The following is an 18,800-nucleotide window of genomic DNA, read 5'->3' as shown; positions in this document are numbered from 1 at the left end:
CAGTCGCCCACAAGCCATCTATGTGCAAAGCACGTCGAGGGAACCGGTCTCGCGTAAGCGTACGCGTAAGGTTGGTCCGGGTCGTCTCGTCCAACAATACCGCCGAACCAAAGTATGGCATGCTGGTAGGCAGTATGACTTGTATCGTCCACAACTCACTTGTGTTCTACTCGTGCATATAACATCAACATAAATAACCTAGGCTCGGATGCCACTGTTGGGTTTCGTAGTAATTTCAAAAAATTTCCTACGCTCATGCAAGATCATGTGATGCATAGCAACGAGGGGGAGAGTGTTGTCTACGTACCCAACGCAGACCGACTGCGAAAGCGATGACACGACGTAGAGGAAGTAGTCGTATGTCTTCACGATCCAACCGATCAAGCACCGAAACTACGGCACCTCCGAGTTCGAGCACACGTTCAGCTCGATGACGATCCCCGGACTCCGATCCAGCAAAGTGTCGGGGAAGAGTTCCGTCAGCATGACGGCGTGGTGACGATCTTGATGTACTACAGCAGCAGGGCTTCGCCTAAACTCCGCTACAGTATTATCGAGGTATATGGTGGCAGGGGGCACCGCACACGGCTAAGGAATAGATCACGTGGATCAACTTGTGTGTCTAGAGGTGTCCCCTGCCTCCGTATATAAAGGAGTAGAGGGGGGGAGGCTGGCCGGCCAAGGAGGGAGGCGCAGGAGGAGTCCTACTCCTTCCGGGAGTAGGACTCCCCTCCAATCCTATTCCAATTAGGATTCCCCGAGGGGGAAAGAGGGAGAAGGGTGGCCGGCCACCTCTCCTAGTCCTAATAGGACTAGGGGAGGGGGGAGGTGCGCAGCCCCCTTGGGCTGCCCTTTTCTCCTTTCCACTAAGGCCCATGTAGGCCCATATGGCTCCCGGGGGGTTCCGGTAACCCTCCCGGTACTCCGGTAAAATCCCGATTTCACCCGGAACACTTCCGATGTCCAAACATAGGCTTCCAATATATCAATCTTTACGTCTCGACCATTTCGAGACTCCTCGTCATGTCCGTGATCATATCCGGAACTCCGAACAACCTTCGGTACATCAAAATGCATAAACTCATAATGTAACTGTCATCGTAACCTTAAACGTGCGGACCCTACGGGTTCGAGAACAATGTAGACATGACCGAGACACGTCTCCGGTCAATAACCAATAGCGGTACCTGGATGCCCATATTGGCTCCTACATATTCTACGAAGATCTTTATCGGTCAGACCGCATAACAACATACGTTGTTCCCTTTGTCATCGGTATGTTACTTGCCCGAGATTCGATCGTCGGTATCCAATACCTAGTTCAATCTCATTACCAGCAAGTCTCTTTACTCGTTCCGTAATACATCATCTCACAACTAACATATTAGTTGCAATGCTTGCAAGGCTTATGTGATGTGTATTACCGAGAGGGCCCAGAGATACCTCTCCGACAATCGGAGTGACAAATCCTAATCTCGAAATACGCCAACCCAACATCTACCATTGGAGACACCTGTAATGCTCCTTTATAATCACCCAGTTACGTTGTGACGTTTGGTAGCACCCAAAGTATTCCTCCGGTAAACGGGAGTTGCATAATCTCATAGTCATAGGAACATGTATAAGTCATGAAGAAAGCAATAGCAACATACTAAACGATCGTGTGCTAAGCTAATGGAATGGGTCTTGTCAATCAGATCATTCAACTAATGATGTGACCTCGTTAATCAAATAACAACTCATTGTTCATGGTTAGGAAACATAACCATCTTTGATTAACGAGCTAGTCAAGTAGAGGCATACTAGTGACACTTTGTTTGTCTATGTATTCACACATGTATTATGTTTCCAGTTAATACAATTCTAGCATGAATAATAAACATTTATCATGATTATAAGGAAATAAATAATAACTTTATTATTGCCTCTAGGGCATATTTCCTTCATTGATTGGCTATGTTACCACTTTGCTCAGCCCCTCTTATAGCGTTGCTAGTTGCAGGTGAAGATTGGAGGCCGTTCCTTATTGGAACATTTATTGACTTGTTGGGATATCATTATATTGCTATGTTATCTTAATGCATCTATATACTTGGTAAAGGGTGGAAGGCTCGGCCTCTCGCCTAGTGTTTTGTTCCACTCTTGCCGCCCTAGTTTCCGTCATATCGGTGTTATGTTCCCGGATTTTGCGTTCCTTACACGGTTGGGTTATAATGGGAACCCCTTGATAGTTCGCCTTGATTAAAGCTTTTCCAGCAATGCCCAACATTGGTTTTACCATTCGCCACCTAGCCTTGTCTTTCCCTTGGGTTCTGCAGACTCAAGGGTCATCTTATTTACCCCCCCCCCCCGGGGCCAGTGCTCCTCTGAGTGTTGGTCCAACGGAGCGATGTCCGGGGCTACCAGGGGCAACTCTGGGCTGGCCTACCCGACGCCTGGCTCATTTGAGTGTGCCCTGAGAAAGAGATATGTGCAGCTCCTATCGGGATTTGTCGGCACATTCGGGAGGTGTTGCTGGTCTTCTTTTAACCTGTCGAAGTGTCTTGAATTACCGAGATACCGAGTCTGATCAGAACGTCTTGGGAGGAGGTCTATTCCTTCGTTGACCGTGAGAGCTTGTCATGGGCTAAGTTGGGACTCCCCTGCAGGGATTGAACTTTCGAAAGCCGTGCCCGCGGTTATGGGCAGATGGGAATTTGTTAATGTCCGGTTGTAGATAACTTGAACCTTAACTTAATTAAAATGAATCAACTGAGTGTGTTACCGTGATGGCCTCTTCTCGGCGGAGTCCGGGAAGTGGACACGGTGTTGGAGTAATGTTAGCGCAGGTTGCTCTCTAGTTTCTCGCCCGCGCTTTGCCTCCTCTTCTCGCTCTCCTTTGCGAATAAGTTAGCCACCATACTTGCTAGTCGCTTGCTGCAGCTCCACTCATATTTTACCTTGCCATACCTATAAGCTTAAATAGTCTTGATCGCGAGGGTGCGAGATTGCTGAGTCCCTGTGGCTCACAGATTACTATTACACCAGATGTAGGGCCTGATGATTCCGCTCCAGGAGACGCGTATGAGCTCAAGTGGGAGTTCGACAAAGACTCTCAACGATACTACGTTTCCTTTCCCGATGATCAGTAGTGGTGCCCAGTTGGGGGTGATTGGGACCGTTGTCGCATGTTGGGTTCTCTTTATTTTGGCGCCGTAGTCGGGCCATGAGTGTTTTGGATGATGTAATGTTATTTATGTACTTGATTGACGTGGCGAGTGTAAGCCAACTATGTTATCTCCCTTTTTATTATCATATTACATGGGATGTTGTGAAGATTGCCTAACTTGCGACATATGCCTTCAATGCGATTATATCTCTAAGTCGTGCCTCGACACGTGGGAGCTATAGTCGCATCAAGGGTGTTACACCCTCCCTGAGGGTTTGGAAAATCCGGTATTGGAAAAGATGCTCCAGACCGCACCTTGCCCGGAGCCCTTGAAGGAAGATACTATGGAGGATAATACGGGCGGACGCGGGTCCCCAACACTGCCCATTCTAACCGAGGGAGCGAGCGTCTCCATGAAGGAAGACGACCAGAAGAGGAAAAGGACTGCGCCTGGGGATTCAGAAGCCGAAGCTTCCAGATGGGAGAAGAAGTCTCCCACAGAGGGTCCTACCTTGGGGGGCGCTGTTGCCGCACAAAGTCTGCGGAAGGATCAATTCTCCCGCGAGTCGTAAGTCACCCGAAATACTTTAATAGTACAGATATGCCATCTTTTTCTTCTGAGAAAATAACCACCGCATATATCTTTGCAGTTCGGGCCTTAGCCCCTCTCAAATGAGCTCGTCTTCGGGGGATCTTCTTCCAGAGATAATGGAGAGTGAAACGCCTCCTCCGGACTCCTCCGCTCCGGAAGCGGGCGACCCTAAAGTGTCGTCGCGGAGGGCCTCTCCGAGTCCGGTGAGGCCAGAAGATAATCCCATTGACCCCGAAGCTCCCAGTGTCCGGCTCCCAAAGGGAGCAGACAAAAGAGTCCGGCACCGTCTAGTGTGCGATCGGATGTTCTGAGGGAGTTGGTGGGGCGAGTGGCCATCTCAGATGAACACCGTGTGCTGATGAATACGGTGATGGAGAGGATATCGTCCGTCGAAAGCGGATTGCATGAAGCTTTTATGAGTCTACTGACAGGCTTTGAGGTACGTAAAAGAATGTATGATAGTCCTGCACATGCTAGGATGCTAGGTGTGCCCTGTGTAGATAGTAGCCCCTGAGACTCTGGTTGTCGTCAGAAACGACGACGAACAGAGGATCATATTCCCAGGTAATAACCATACTGGCTCTATGTGCAGGTGATGGAAGCTCCGGTGGCTAGCTGGACTAGCGAGTTTGCCCATTTAGAATGGCAGTTGGATGCGGCAGACGCCGACATCGAGCTTGTTAACAAAAGGCTTGACGAGGCACAGGGTAAGTGTCATTATCTGGTAAACGCCACATAGGAAGAGCAGCATGATGCCAGTATCTTTAACATGTTGTGACTGCAGATGGAGCTACCGCTGTTGAAGCCTTGCGGGCAGAACTTGCCCGAGCCAAGGAACAAGCGAAGTTGGGTAATGTGGCTGCTTTGAAGGCGGCCAAAGAGTTGCAAGCCGAGAAGGCCGCACATGGCAAGAGCCGAGACAAGATGGCCAAGATGGCCATAGAATTAAAAGCCGCCGCCGACCGTTGCCGGGTTCTCGAAAAGGAAAACCAAGCGAAGGCATTGGACCTTGAGAAGGCTGCTGCGACGAGAAAGGACCTCCGCTCTGCTATGAGGGCAAAGAAGGAGGAGTTGCGAGACGACGGGGATATTGTAGCTGGAAAATCCTTTATGTTGCGGAGGAAGTTCGGAGATCCACGGTATGCCCCTCTGGATCGGCTGTGGAGTTCGGAGGATGTATATATGGATTTGGCGGCGAGCGCTGCTGATGCAGCCAAGTATTTCCAGGGTCAGACGGACCGTGAAGTAGACCGGCTATTTTGGAGATAATTCCATTCTCCCGAGCGTCTGCTTTCATTGACTGACCAATTAGCTGAATGGGCCGAACTAAATAGGTTGTTCGGACTCTCCATGAGGTCTGTTGTGGATCAGCTATGGCCGGAAAGGTCAAAACCGAACAGCTATTTCAGCTTGGTGCAGCAGTTCCTTGACGTGGTGCCACGCATTAATGCGATGAAGAGGTCGGCGTGCATAGAGGGCGCACAGATGGCCTTTGCCCGTGTTAAAGCATACTGGGCGGAGATGGATGCTACCACTGTTGCAGCGCGGGATTCGGCCATAGGTCGAAGGGCTGCTGAGCACTACTTTGAAGAAGTTCTTGAGGGTGCTCGTTTGATAGAGACCCAGTGCTCAAAAAATATTATGTTTGAGTGATATGTCATCTCATTGTAAGCGAAATGCTTTTATAAATTTTTGTAAGGCTATTTTTATACTTTTTCTTGAAAGTAATATGATGCCTCCTGGGCGGCCGTTTATGTATACATGTGTATAACATGAAAGATTGCAGCCGTCGGCTTCAACCCTCACGCATATAATGCGGAGGTGCTCGCAAAAACACGCGTTCACATTTAACCCAACGTCTTGGTCCTATTAAGGAGGTGATAGCGGAGCGAGCAAGGAAACCGGACTATAATGCTTTAGCACTTTCACTTAGCCATAGGAGTTTGATAGTGGGGCTACTAAATAGCCCCTGGTGGCTCCGCACTTTCCCGATCCCGGGGTGCGTACATGCCTGGCCAGAAAACGGCCCTTCGTTAAGGCGGAGGAATTCTAACAGTCCAACAGGTCATCGAGTGGTTGACCAGTCTCACGCTATATCATGACAGTCAGTTTTCGGCTTTCTCTACTGAGGTGCTCGTCCGGATGAACCAGGGAACAATCGCAGTAGTTCTCCTGGTGCTACCTTAGCCGGTAAAGCGGAACGTAAGGCACCAAAACACATGAGCCGGGCAAACCCAACATTTGACCAAAGACAATGATTCAGAGCTGGTGCATATAAGGCCAAACTCGCGACGCCGAACACTCCCTAAGGTATTCGGTCTTAGTGGTATAAACCGGGCCTAAATAATGGCCTTTGTAAGAAGCCCCTTGTGTCCAGGTACATGCATTGTTCTGGCATGGCCACATGCCAAGACGTCAGCATCCTTCTCAACGGCGGATATGTATCAACAAGAGACAGTAAAAAAAGGTTTACGTAGGGTCTTAATCTAAAAAGAATCCTTGGAGCGGGTCCCTGCTGCACGTCTGCGCCTGTGTCTCCGTTGTGCTGTATCCTAGACGGGTGTAGCACGATGATCGTCTGTAAAACAGAGGAATTTAGGTGAAAAATTTGTCGTGCAAAAAGATAGTTTTTTAAGGAAACCATGTATAATTCAAGATGAGGAGAAATTGCCACTTGTCTGCGCGTGTTGAGCCCCTTGTATTGACAAATAGGGGTGTGACCATTTATTCGGTATAAGTAGCGGCGCCGGACTTGATTAGTTGTGTCTGAGGTCTTAACGACCTATTGGATGCTTTCGCTGGTCCGGGCGCTTTTAGTGTGCGGCTGCCAAGGCAGCCTCACTCTCTTCGGCGCGCAGAGATCGCTTGATATTTCCGTGCACTGAAATTATGCCACGTGGGCCGGGCATCTTGAGTGTGAGGGAGGCATAGTGTGGTATTGCATTAAAGCGAGCGAAAGCTTCGCGTCCGAGCAGTGCTTGATAGCCACTTTGAAACGGAGCGATGTGGAAGGTTAAATGCTCGCGATGGAAGTTATCGGGGAAGCCGAATATAACCTGTAGTAGGAGGGAGCCCGTACAACGAGCCCCTGGACCTGGCGTTACTCCTTTAAAGGTAGTATTGCTATGGCGAATTTGTGTTGGGTCTAACCCCATCCCGCGGATTGTATCCTGATATATTAGGTTTAGGCTGCTGCCGCCGTCCATCAAGACTCGTGTGAAGTGATATCCGCCAATTACTGGGTCTAATACCAGGGCAGCCCATCCTGCGTGTCGGATACTTGCTAAGTAATCGCGATGGTCGAAAGTGATCGGTTGAGACGACCAGTGGCAGGACTTTGCGGTGACACGCACTTGGGTATATTTTCCTGGGAGTGCTGTGTTGTTTCTTCCCTTGATCACGTGTAACACTTTTACTGTTTTGACTTCTGGTGGAAATTTCTTTTGTTCCCCCGAGTCTTGCTTGGAAGGCTCGTCCTCGTCTTCACTTGGTGTATCCTCCCCCTTATGTACGGCGTTGAGCTTGCCGGACTGCTTGAAGACCCAACATTCTCTGTGGGTATGATTAGCAGGTTTACCAGGGGTACTATGGATCTGACATACTTGGTCCAGAATTTTGTTGAGGCTGGACAGTTCATCCCTGGTGCCTTTAGGGGGCGGCTTTTGATCTGGCGGAGAGCTTTTGAATCCGGCATTTACTGCCGTGCCCTTTGTGCTGTCTTCTTTATTCCGGCGTTTGTTATTGCTGTTGCGCCGTGATTTCCCATTTCCATCTCTAACTTCAGATGTACTGGGGTCGCTGGTGCTGCATCTGGCTAGCCAGCTGTCCTCACCCGCGCAAAAGCGGGTCATGAGGTTTGTTAATGCGGCCATCGTTCTCGGCTTATTTTGGCCGAGGTGTCTGGCGAGCCATTCGTCGCGGACGCTATGCTTGAAAGCTGCCAAGGCTTCAGCGTCCGGACAGTCGACAATCTGGTTCTTTTTAGTAAGAAACATGTTCCAAAGCTTTCGGGCTGACTCTCCGGGCTGTTGAGTTATATGACGCAAATCGTCCGCGTCCGGAGGTCGGACATAAGTCCCTTGAAAATTTGCCCGAAAGGCGTCTTCGAGCTCTTCCCAACTTCCAATGGAGCTTTCGGGGAGGCCTTTGAGCCAGTGAAGAGCTGGCCCTTTGAGCTTGAGGGGTAAGTACTTGATGGTGTGGAGATCATCTCCTCGAGCCATATGGATATGAAGGATATAGTCCTCAATCCAGACCCCAGGGTCTGTTGTTCCGTCGTATGCCTCTATGTTTACGGGCTTGAATCCCTCTGGAAATTCATGGTCCAGCACCTCATCGGTGAAACATAGGGGGTGTGCGGCACCCCTGTAGCTGGGTGTACCGCGTTGTTCGGATGTTTGTTGTGTTGCATTGTATGCTGGGGTGCGCTTGCGTGGTCCATAGATGGATCTTGTTGCGCCGTCCTTTGGGTGCAAGCCCTCGTATGGGTCGCGTGTTGTATTGTGAGTGGCGTTATATGCCGCTCTGTTTTGATAGAGGGGTCATCTATCTGACCAGGTGGCTGCTTTGATATTTGGTTGTGGGGGGTCTGAGGCCTCCTCATCGAATTCGGGTAGCAGCTTCCGCTTTGGGTAGCTCTTGGAGGGGCGATTGTCGCCGTACATCGCTGCTGTGCTGAGTATTTTACTCCATCTGATGTGGAGTGTGTCTTGCGCAGCCTTGAGCCTTTCCTTCTGCTTTTTCAAACTCCTCGCGGTGGCAACAAGCCTTTTATGGGCAGTCTGCTGCTCCGGGTGCCTGTCCGGCATTATGTCGTCCGGGCCATTATCCTTGATAGGATTTGTTTGTTCGGTTTGATTATCCGGATTGCCATTGTCCGGCAGCGGTTCGCCCTGCTCCAGTGTTGGGTCTGTGTGATCGCTATTTCTGTCGAGGCGGGATTTGGGGCGGCGCTTGCGTCGCCGCTTTGACTGCTTTTCGAGGGAACAAGCCTTCGGTGTGTCCTTCCGCTCCTCGTCGTCATCTTTTGGTGCGTCCACCATGTATACGTCATATGACGAGGTGGCGTTCCAGGGCCCAATAGGCGCTGGTTCTTCATCGTCTCCTTCATCGGCGTCCATACCGTCGATGTCTTCGGAGTCGAAGTCGAGCATGTTGGTTAAATCGTCGACAGTGGCTACAAACTGGGTGGTGGGTGGGCTTTGAATTTCTTCATCGTCCGTATCCCAATCTCGCTGACCGTAGTCCGGCCAGGGCTCTCCTGATAAAGAGAGAGACTTTAGTGATTTCATAATATCGCCAAAGGGCGAGTGGTGAAAGATGTCCGCGGCAGTAAACTCCATGATCGGCGCCCAATCGGATTCGATCGGCAGAGGCGCGAATGGTTCGGAGTCCGGAGAGGAGTCCGGCTGCTTGGAATCACGAGTCTCGTGGAGTGCGGGGCTGGTGTTCGGCTCGATCGCCGTTAGGATCACAGCACCCGAGGCGGCGTCCAACCACCCATCCTCGATCGGCGCAGTTGGCTCCGAATTAAGGGTCGAAGCCGATGCGGGTGCGGCCTTCAGGGCACTGTTAGGCGGCAGAGCTAGATCATGCTCGTCATGGCAGTGCGGCGCGCTCGACAGTGGCTCGAATCCGTCGAAGATCAAGTCCCCGCGGATGTCAGCCGTGTAGTTTAAACTTCCCAATATGACCTGACGGCCAGGGGCATAACTTTCGATCTGCTCCAGATGGCCAAGTGAATTGGCCCGCAGTGCAAAGCCGCCGAAGACAAAGATCTGTCCGGGGAGACAAGTTTCACCCTGGACCGTGTCACTATCGATGATTGTAAGAGCCATCAAGCCTAACGGCGACGACACAGAGGAACTCTCAATGAAAGCACCAATGTCGGTCTCAAAACCGGCGGATCTCGGGTAGGGGGTCCCGAACTGTGCGTCTAGGCCAGATGGTAACAGGAGGCAAGGGACACGAAGTTTTACCCAGGTTCGGGCCCTCTCGATGGAGGTAAAACCCTACGTACTGCTTGATTAATATTGATGATATGGGTAGTACAAGAGTAGATCTACCACGAGATCGGAGAGGCTAAACCCTAGAAGCTAGCCTATGGTATGATTGTTGTTGTGTATGTTGTCCTACGGACTAAAACCCTCCGATTTATATAGACACCGAAGAGGGTTAGGGTTACACAAAGTCGGTTACAATGGTAGGAGATCTACATATCCGTATCGCCAAGCTTGCCTTCCACGCCAAGGAAAGTCCCTTCCGGACATGGAACGAAGTCTTCAATCTTGTTTCTTCATAGTCTAGGAGTCCGGCTGAAGGTATAGTCCGGCCATCCGGACACCCCCTAATCCAGGACTCCCTCAGCAAGCCTAGAGTATATTTTAGCGACACCTTCACCATCCTTCATTTTGAACTTGTCAAGTTGACTTTGAAGCACATCCAATTTGGATTCCTTGACGGAGTCGGTACCCTCGTGCATATCAATCAAAGTATCCCAAATTTCCTTTGCATTCTCAAGACGGCTGATTTTGTTGAATTCTTTAGGGCACAATCCGTTGAAGAGGATATCGCAAGCTTGAGCATTGTATTGCAGCATCTTTAACTCTTCTGCGCTAGCTTCACGGTTCGGTTCTCTACCATCAAATAATTCACCTTGCAAGCCAATACACACAATAGCCCAAACAGCGGGGTTATGTCCAAGAATATGCATTTTCATCTTATGCTTCCAACTAGCAAAATTAGTACCATCAAAGTAAGGACCTCTACGGTGGTAATTTCCCTCACTAGACGCCATACTCTCCTAGGTTGTGAGACCAAGGCTATGATCACCAAAAGCTATGGAAATCAAGGCAAATGGAGACCAAAGCTCTGATACCACTTGTAGGATCGAAAGTATGTCCAGAGGGGGGCGATTAGACTACTTGACCAAATGAAAAATCTAGCATTTACCCAATTTTAAGTCTTGGCAGATTTTAGCAAACTAGAACAAGTCAAGCAATCAACCTACATATCCAACTCTAAGAGTATAGCAGCGGAATGTAAAACATTGCATATGAAGGTAAAGGGAGGAGTTTGGAGGGAGCAAACGCAATGTAGACACGGAGATTTTTGGCGCGGTTCTGATAGGTGGTGCTATCGTACATCCACGTTGATGGAGACTTCAACCAACGAAGGGTAACGGTCGTGCGAGTCCATGAAGGGCTCCACCCATGAAGGGTCCACAAAGAAGCAACCTTGTCTATCCCAGCATGGCCATCGCCATCGAAGGACTTGCCTCACTAGGGTAGATCTTCACGAAGTAGGCGATCTCCTTGCCCTTACAAATTCCTTGGTTCAACTCCACAATCTTTTCAGAGGCACCCAAGTGACACCTAACCAATCTAGGAGACACCACTCTCCAAAAGGTAATAGATCGTGTGTTGATGATGAACTCCTTGCTCTTGTGCTTCAAATGATAGTCTCCCCAACACTCAACTCTCTCTCACGGATTTGGATTTGGTGGAGAGATGATTTGAGTGGAAAGCAACTTGGGGAAGGCTAGCGATCCAAATTCATATGGTTGGAATGGAATATCTTGGTCTCAACACATGAGTAGGTGGTTCTCTCTCAGAAAATGAATGTTGGAAGTGTAGGCACATTCTGATGGCTCTCCTTACTAATGAAGGAATGGTGGAGGGGTATATATATAGCCTCCACACAAAATCTAACCGTTACACAGAAATCACCAAACTCGGTCAGACCGATTTAGTTCAAAATGTGAACGTTAGGCTTTTCGGTGGGACCGACATGTCAACTCGGTGGGACCGGTTTCATTAGGGTTAGGGCATAACGTAATCTCGGTGAGACCGATTACACAAACTCGGTGGGACCGACTTTGGTAATAAGCTAACCAGAGAGTTGGTCAGGCAAACTCGGTGGGACTGAATCGCTCATTTCGGTGAGACCGACACGTTACGAAAGGGTAATAGAGAGTTTGCATTGAGAACTCGGTGGGACCGATCGCTCATCTCAGTTGGACCGAAATGTTATGAAGGGAAACAGAGAGTTTGCAATTCCATATCGGTGAGACCGAGATCCCTATCGGTGAGACCGAAGTGACTAGAGTTTCTGACAGTGGCTATGTCAAGTGAACTCGGTGGGACCGAATAGATCAAATCGGTAGGGCCGAGTTTGACTTTTGGTTTCGGACATATGTGGATATGATAAAGTGGTTGCGAGCTTTTGAAGCATATCACTAACCATTTTGAGCAAGCAAGCCATTAAGCAACACCTCATCCCCTTTTAATAGTATTGGCTTTTCCTATGGACTCAATGTGATCTTGGATCACTAAAATGAAAATGCAGAGTCTTGAGCTTGAGCCAATATGTGTCATTAGCATTTTGAGGGGTCCACATTCCTAATTCATGCCATGCCAATCATTGAACTTTATGACATGATCATCTTGAAATAGCATTAGTTCAATAAGCTATATGTTGTTAGTAATTACCAAAACCACCCAGGGATACTTGCACTTTCAGCCTGGCAACCATCTGATATCCCCGGTGTTCCCAGGGAGGTAATCGAGCACCACCATGCTGTCTGCCCACATGCTCAACCTGTCAAGCAGAAAGTCCGGAAGCAGGCCTTGGAGAGGCAACAGTTTGTTACATAAGAGATCAAGAAACTGGAAGCAACTGGTTTGGTCAGAGGAGTGTTGCATCCCACATGGTTGGCAAATCCAGTAGTAGTCCGAAAGGCTAACAGGAAGTGGAGGCTTTGCATAGATTTCATGGATCTCAACAAAGCTTGCCCGAAGGACCCGTCCCCCTTGCCGCGTATTGATCAGATTTTGGATTCCACTTCAGGTTGTGATTTGCTCTCCTTTTGGATGCATATTCTAGGTATCACCAAATCTTCATGTCCAAGGAAGACGAAGAGAAGACATCGTTCATCACTCCATGTGGTACGTATTGTTTTAAGCACATGCCATTCGGATTAAAGAGTGTCAGGTCCACTTTTGCAAGGGCAGTCTAGATTGGTTTGAGCCATAGCTGCACAGAAATATTGAATCTTATATGGATGATATTGTGGTCAAGACCAAGGATAGAGCCACCCTTATTCAGGATTTGGAGGAGACATTTGCTAATCTGTGCAAGATCAACTTGAAGCTCAATCCGGAGAAGTGTGCGTTTGGAGTTCCCTCCGGCAAGATGCTTGGTTTCTTTGTGTCCCATCGGGGGATCAAAGCCAACCCCGACATGATTAAAGCTATCGAGTAGATTCAAGCGCCAAGGACAGTCAAGGATGTGAGGAGTCTGATAGGGTGCGTTGCCGCGCTAATCAGATTCATTTCCAAGTCTGCCGAGTGCGCCCTACCGTTCTTCAAGATCTTGAAGAAGGCGGGGCCCATGAAGTGGACTCCGGAAGTAGATGCAGCTTTCTAAGAGTTGAAGACCTACTTGTCCTCTGTGCCTACCATGGTTGCTCCCAAACCACAAGAGCCATTGCTACTGTACGTAACGGCAACCAACCAAGTGGTTAGTGCAGCCTTGGTGGCGCAGCGGGAAGTGGATGAGGCAGAAAGTGAGCAAGGACCGGCAGAGCTAGAGAAGGATCAAGGCAGTGAGCACGGAAGTGAGAGCAACCCCAAGGACATGGCAAGGAAGAAAGTGGTGCAACGCCCAGTGTACTTCGTCAACTCCTTGTTACAGGGGGCTAGATCGATGTACTCTGGTGTGCAAAAGTTGATCTTTGGTCTCATCATGGCCTCAAGGAAAATGCGCCACTACTTCCAAGCCCGCGAGATCATGGTTGTCACTCGTTTCCTATTGCAAATGATACTCCGAAACCCTGAGGCTACCGGCAGGATAGTGGAGTGGGCTTTGGAGTTATCATGTTTTGGTTTAAAGTTTGAGAGCACATCAACGATTCAGAGCAGGGCATTGGCAGAGTTTATTGCAGAATGGACGCCAACCCCTGATGATGAAGTGCCAGAGACAGTTATCCTCGGCAAGGAATCGCCCCACGAATGGATCATGTATTTCGATGGTGCCTTGTCCCTAGAAGGTGTTGGAGCTGGCGTGCTTAGTGTCGCCCCCTCCGGGGAGCACTTGAAGTACGTCGTCCAAATGCATTTTGCCCGGGAAGAGGCAACCAACAATACAACAGAGTATGAAGGGCTCTTTACCGGGCTCAGGATTGCCGCAGAATTGGGAATTAAGAAGCTAATCATTCGAGGAGATTCACAACTTGTGGTGAGACAATCAACAAGGATTATCAAAGCCCATTGATGGAGGCATACATTTAGGAAGTGAGAAGATTGGAGGAGCGCCTTGACGGATTGCAAACAGAGCACGTACCCCGTGCGGCAAACAACATAGCTGATCATCTATCAAAGTGTGATGCGCAGAAGCTTCCTTGTAACGCCCCGAGACCGTTGCACCAGGTGTCTTCCAGTTATTCGCTGTCTTTGCCAAGTCATTTTGCTTGAGTGTTGCATTTTTCCATGTCATCATGTGCATTGCATCTGTATTTTTTTAAACTTGCATCCGTCCCAGTCTCCCCGTTCTTTCCACTGTCCGTTCTGAGCCCAGACATACTTGCACGCGCCCGCGGCACGTCTAAAATATTATTTTATAAGTGACCGGAAAATGTTTTCGGAATGGGATGAAAGTTGGCATGTGGTGTTATTATGTTGTCGGTAGACCGCCTGCCAAATTTCATCGCATTCGGAGTCTATTTGATGCCACAACGGATAACTATAGCGGCAATATAGCCGGTCTTTTTGTCGAACGTTTTCAGTCTCCGGAAACCGTCGTCGGGCTGCACTCCTTCCCTCTCATCTCAACCCAACTTCTCTTCATAGTCCACCTAGGCCCAGCCTACCCCTCTTTGTGCAGTGCTTAGACCCCTCTTGCACGTCCGAAACTTCCCGGAACCCGAACCGGACTATCGTTGCCATTGGGTCTGGATCCTACCCAAACATCTATAAAACATGCCTTTTTCCGAGTTGGACCCGTGCCTATTTTTTTTTTCGACCACCCGATTGCGATCGAACGAACGAGGTAGACCCTAACTCTATCCCACCAACCTTATATATACCAGCCTAACCCTAGATTTTAGGTAGACTGTCCCATCCATTAGCTGCCGCTGCTGCACTCATCCCCACCTCGGGATCTTCCCGGATCCATCTCGCAGCCACCCACAGGCCAGCGGTCTCCCCCTCGTTCCCCATTCCACCAGTCGCCTTCGAATCAAAAAATCCACCAACTAGAGCCATCCCCCAGTCGCATCGAGCTCCTCCCTAAGCATCGCGTCCGGCAAAGAGCCGAGTTGCCGGACCAGCAGATGAGTCTCACGCCGCTCCTACCTTCCCTTCGTTCCTCTCCCTCTTCCCACAGCTCTCTCTGTTCCCTTCTAATCTCTCCCTGTACTCCGTGGACAGAGCCTGCCATGGATATCGAGCCGTCGACTACTGGAGCTTCGTCCCCATCGCCACAGTTCCCCCACGCGTCACCCGGCCGCTCGCCGACGTGGGAAGGTGACCACCGCCTCCACCAGGAGCACGTCGCCGCGTGCGCCACCGGATATGGCCAGACCGGACATCCAGGTCCTCCTCTCGGCGGATCCGCCTCCTCCCTGCTGTCTCCTTGCTCCAACGCCGCCTTCCCTTGCCTCGCCGTCGGCAAGTCCCACCACTCGAACTCTCACCGCACAATGGATGGATTTGCTTCGACCACCTCGGCGCCTCCGGCTGCAGATCAAGCCACTGCCCTGGAGCCTCCCAACCGACGCCGCCGGAACTCCCCTCGCTGCCGCCCATGGCCTCGTCTTCGGCCAGAACGAGCCGTCCCCGACCTCTCCTCGTCGTCCGTCCGCCGGTCACAGCGCCATGGCCTCCTCACCTCACCAGGAGGTCCTCCCGCTGACCGGAGCCGCTGGAGTCGGGGCCTCCTCAGTTCTGCCGGGTCCCTGCTCCATCCCGTGACCCCGAGCTCGCACGGTCGTTTCCTCCGCTCGCGCGACAGGACGAGCACCGTATGCCTTGAGCACTTCCTGCCTCGTCAGCCAGTAGGTGAGACCCCCAGCCGAGGCCGTGACCAAGCCCAGCCCCGAGCCGGCCCGATAGCCCACGGTGAGCACCACCAAATCCAGCGCCCTATGCACTACTGGCCCAACATGCTTCAGTTTCGGCCCATGCCGTGTTTTTTTCAGTGTCTGCGGTTTTAGCCAATTTCGAGAGAATGCAGTTTTTACAAAAAAAACCTAGTTGTCATGCATTTAATAACTTCACAACCATGCATCATAATTAAACAAACTTAATATGTAAAATGCTTAGAATTTTGTATAGTTTCATAATATGCAACTTTCGTCCATGTAAAAAATGTTTAAAATGATGTTTGCTCATAATTTGTATAATTGTCATGCTAAAATGATTTATTTCATAACTAAATAACCTTAGCTCCAAACTTAACAAACTTTATATGTAAATGGGGTGGAAAAATGCCTAGTTTAACATGGTACACTCTTGTTGCATGTTTTACAACTCTAAAATTGGGTTTAGGGCAGAACAGTACCAACTCTAAAATTTGCATATGAGGATTTTCCAGAATTGTTGTTTGTTGTTTCCGGCCTCATTTAAACTTGCCTAAATAGTTAGTTTATATGTGTTTCACCTCTTTCCATGTTTAACAACATTTAATATTGTTGGGTACATAAACGAGAGAGAACTAAGTAATTGAATGTGGTGTTTCGTCAATATGCAACTCGTTGCATATTGAGCTCCACTTAATTTGTAGTATTGGTTGTGCACTTTGCCATGCCATGTTTCATTAAATTGGACATGCATCATACTTGGTTGTGCATCATGCTATGTTTATGTGATGCTTGTTTACTATGTTGCTTGCTTCCTTCCGAGTTGCTTCTCTCGTTAGCTTCGATTTTGTTCCGGAGTTGTAAGGATCCGTTCGACTACGTTTGTTTGTCTTCATGGACTCGTTCTTCTTCCTAGCGGGATTCAGGCAAGATGACCATACCCTCGAAATCACTTCTATCTTTGCTTGCTAGTTGTTCGCTCTATCGCTATGTCGCGCTACCTACCACTTGTTTATCATGCCTCCCATATTGCCATGTCAAGCCTCTAACCCACCTTCCTAGCAAACCGTTGTTTGGCTATGTTACCGCTTTTCCTCAGCCCCTCTTATAGCGTTGCTAGTTACAGGTGAAGCTGAAGTTAGTTCCATGTTGGAACATGGATATGTTGGGATATCATAATATCTCTTATTTTAATTAATGCAGCTATATACTTGGTAAAGGGTGGAAGGCTCGGCCTTTTGCCTGGTGTTTTGTTCCACTCTTGCCACCCTAGTTTCCGTCATACCGGTGTTATGTTCCTTGATTTTGCGTTCCTTACGCGGTTGGGTATTATGGGAACCCCTTGACAGTTCGCTTTGAGTAAAACTTCTCCAGCAAGGCCCAACCTTGGTTTTAACTTTTTCCACCTAAGCCTTTTCCCTTGGGTTCCGCGGACTCAAGGGTCATCTTTATTTTAAACCCCCGGGCTAGTGGTCCTCTAAGTGTTGGTCCAAACTAGAGCACCGTGCGGGACCGTCCCTTGGCAACTTGGGTTATGTTGGTACTTGTACGCTTAGCTTATCCGGTGTGCCCTGAGAACGAGATATGTGCAGCTCCTATCGGGATTTGTCGGCACATCCGGGCGGTCTTGCTGCTCTTGTTTTACCATTGTCGGAAAGTCTTGTAACCGGGATTCCGAGACTGATCGGGTCTTTCCGGGAGAAGGAATATCCTTCGTTGACCGTGAGAGCTTGTGATGGGCTAAGTTGGGACACCCTAGTAGGGTATAAACTTTCGAGAGCTGTGCCCGCGGTTATGTGGCAGATGGGAATTTGTTAATACCCGGTTGTAGAGAACTTGACACTTGACTTAATTAAAATGCATCACCCGCGTGTGGCCGAGATGGACTCTTTTCGGCGGAGTCCGAGAAGTGAACACGGTCTTGTGTTATGCTTGCACGTAAGTATTTTCAAGATCACTTCTTGATCACTTCTAGCTTCTCGACCGTTGCGTTGCTTATCTTCTCGCTCTTATTTGCGTATGTTAGCCACCATATGTGCTTAGTGCTTGCTGCAGCTCCACCTCCTTACCTTACCCTACCCATAAGCTTAAATAGTCTTGATCTCGCGGGTGTGAGATTGTTGAGTCCTCGTGACTCATGGATACTTCCAAACAGTTGCAGGTGCCGAGGATACCAGTGCAGGTGAAGCTACCGAACTCAAATTGGAGTTCGACGAGGATCTGGGTCATTACTACATTTCGTTTCCCGATGATCAGTAGTGGAGCCCAGTTGGGACGATCAGGGATCTAGCATTTGGGGTTTATCTTCCTTTTTATTCGGTTTTGACCGTAGTCAGTCTTTGAGTGTATTTGGATGATGTATGAATTATTTATGCATTGTGTGAAGTGGCGACTGTAAGCCAACTCTTTATACCATTCTTATTTAGTACATGGGATTGTGTGAATATTACCCCTCTTGTGACAAAACTACCATGCGGCTATGCCTCTAAGTCATGCCCCGACACATGGGAGATATAGCCGCATTGTGGGTGTTACAAGTTGGTATCAGACCAATCCCCGACTTTGGAGCCCCGTGCTTGATCAAATCACTTACATTGTTGAGTCCAGAACAAAAATGTTTTGAGTCTTAGGATTATATATATCGGAGAGTAGGATTCTTTTTACTCCTCAGTCCCTTCGTCGCTCTGGTGAGGCCTCCTAATGTAGATGTTTTAACTTTTCTCTCCTCAAATTTCATGAAATTGTTTTTAGGATCACGCGGGTATCTTGGAATCGTTTCGATAGTCTTGTGACGGGAACATTGTTCTTGGTGCCTCCTGACATTTAGGGGTTGTGGCAGTGTCCCCGGGAGTTGAGCTTCGAGGTGTTGTCGTCACAATTTTATTGTTGCAGTTCTGGAATACCTGAGTTCGCCGACATCGAAAATCTCTTTTATGAAGTTGTTGGTGAGATAACCTCGACGCCACCCAGTACTGGGGCGGGAG

The 18,800-nt window shown here is 49.2% G+C and overlaps 1 long non-coding RNA gene across 1 annotated transcript; it reads left to right on the top strand.

Annotated features, from left to right (window-relative positions):
• Positions 1-14,832: 14,832 nt before the first annotated feature.
• Positions 14,833-18,246, top strand: LOC125510588 (uncharacterized). The gene is made up of 2 exons (XR_015602269.1): positions 14,833-15,856; positions 17,972-18,246. It is a non-coding gene; the product is annotated as an uncharacterized LOC125510588 (long non-coding RNA).
• The last annotated feature ends 554 nt before the right edge of the window (positions 18,247-18,800 follow it).

Source organism: Triticum urartu, chromosome 1A (genome assembly GCF_056163025.1).
Source record: "Triticum urartu cultivar PI428250 chromosome 1A, HENAU_Tu73, whole genome shotgun sequence".
Lineage (NCBI taxonomy): Eukaryota > Viridiplantae > Streptophyta > Magnoliopsida > Poales > Poaceae > Triticum > Triticum urartu.
This window is presented reverse-complemented; position numbering and strand designations above follow the sequence as displayed.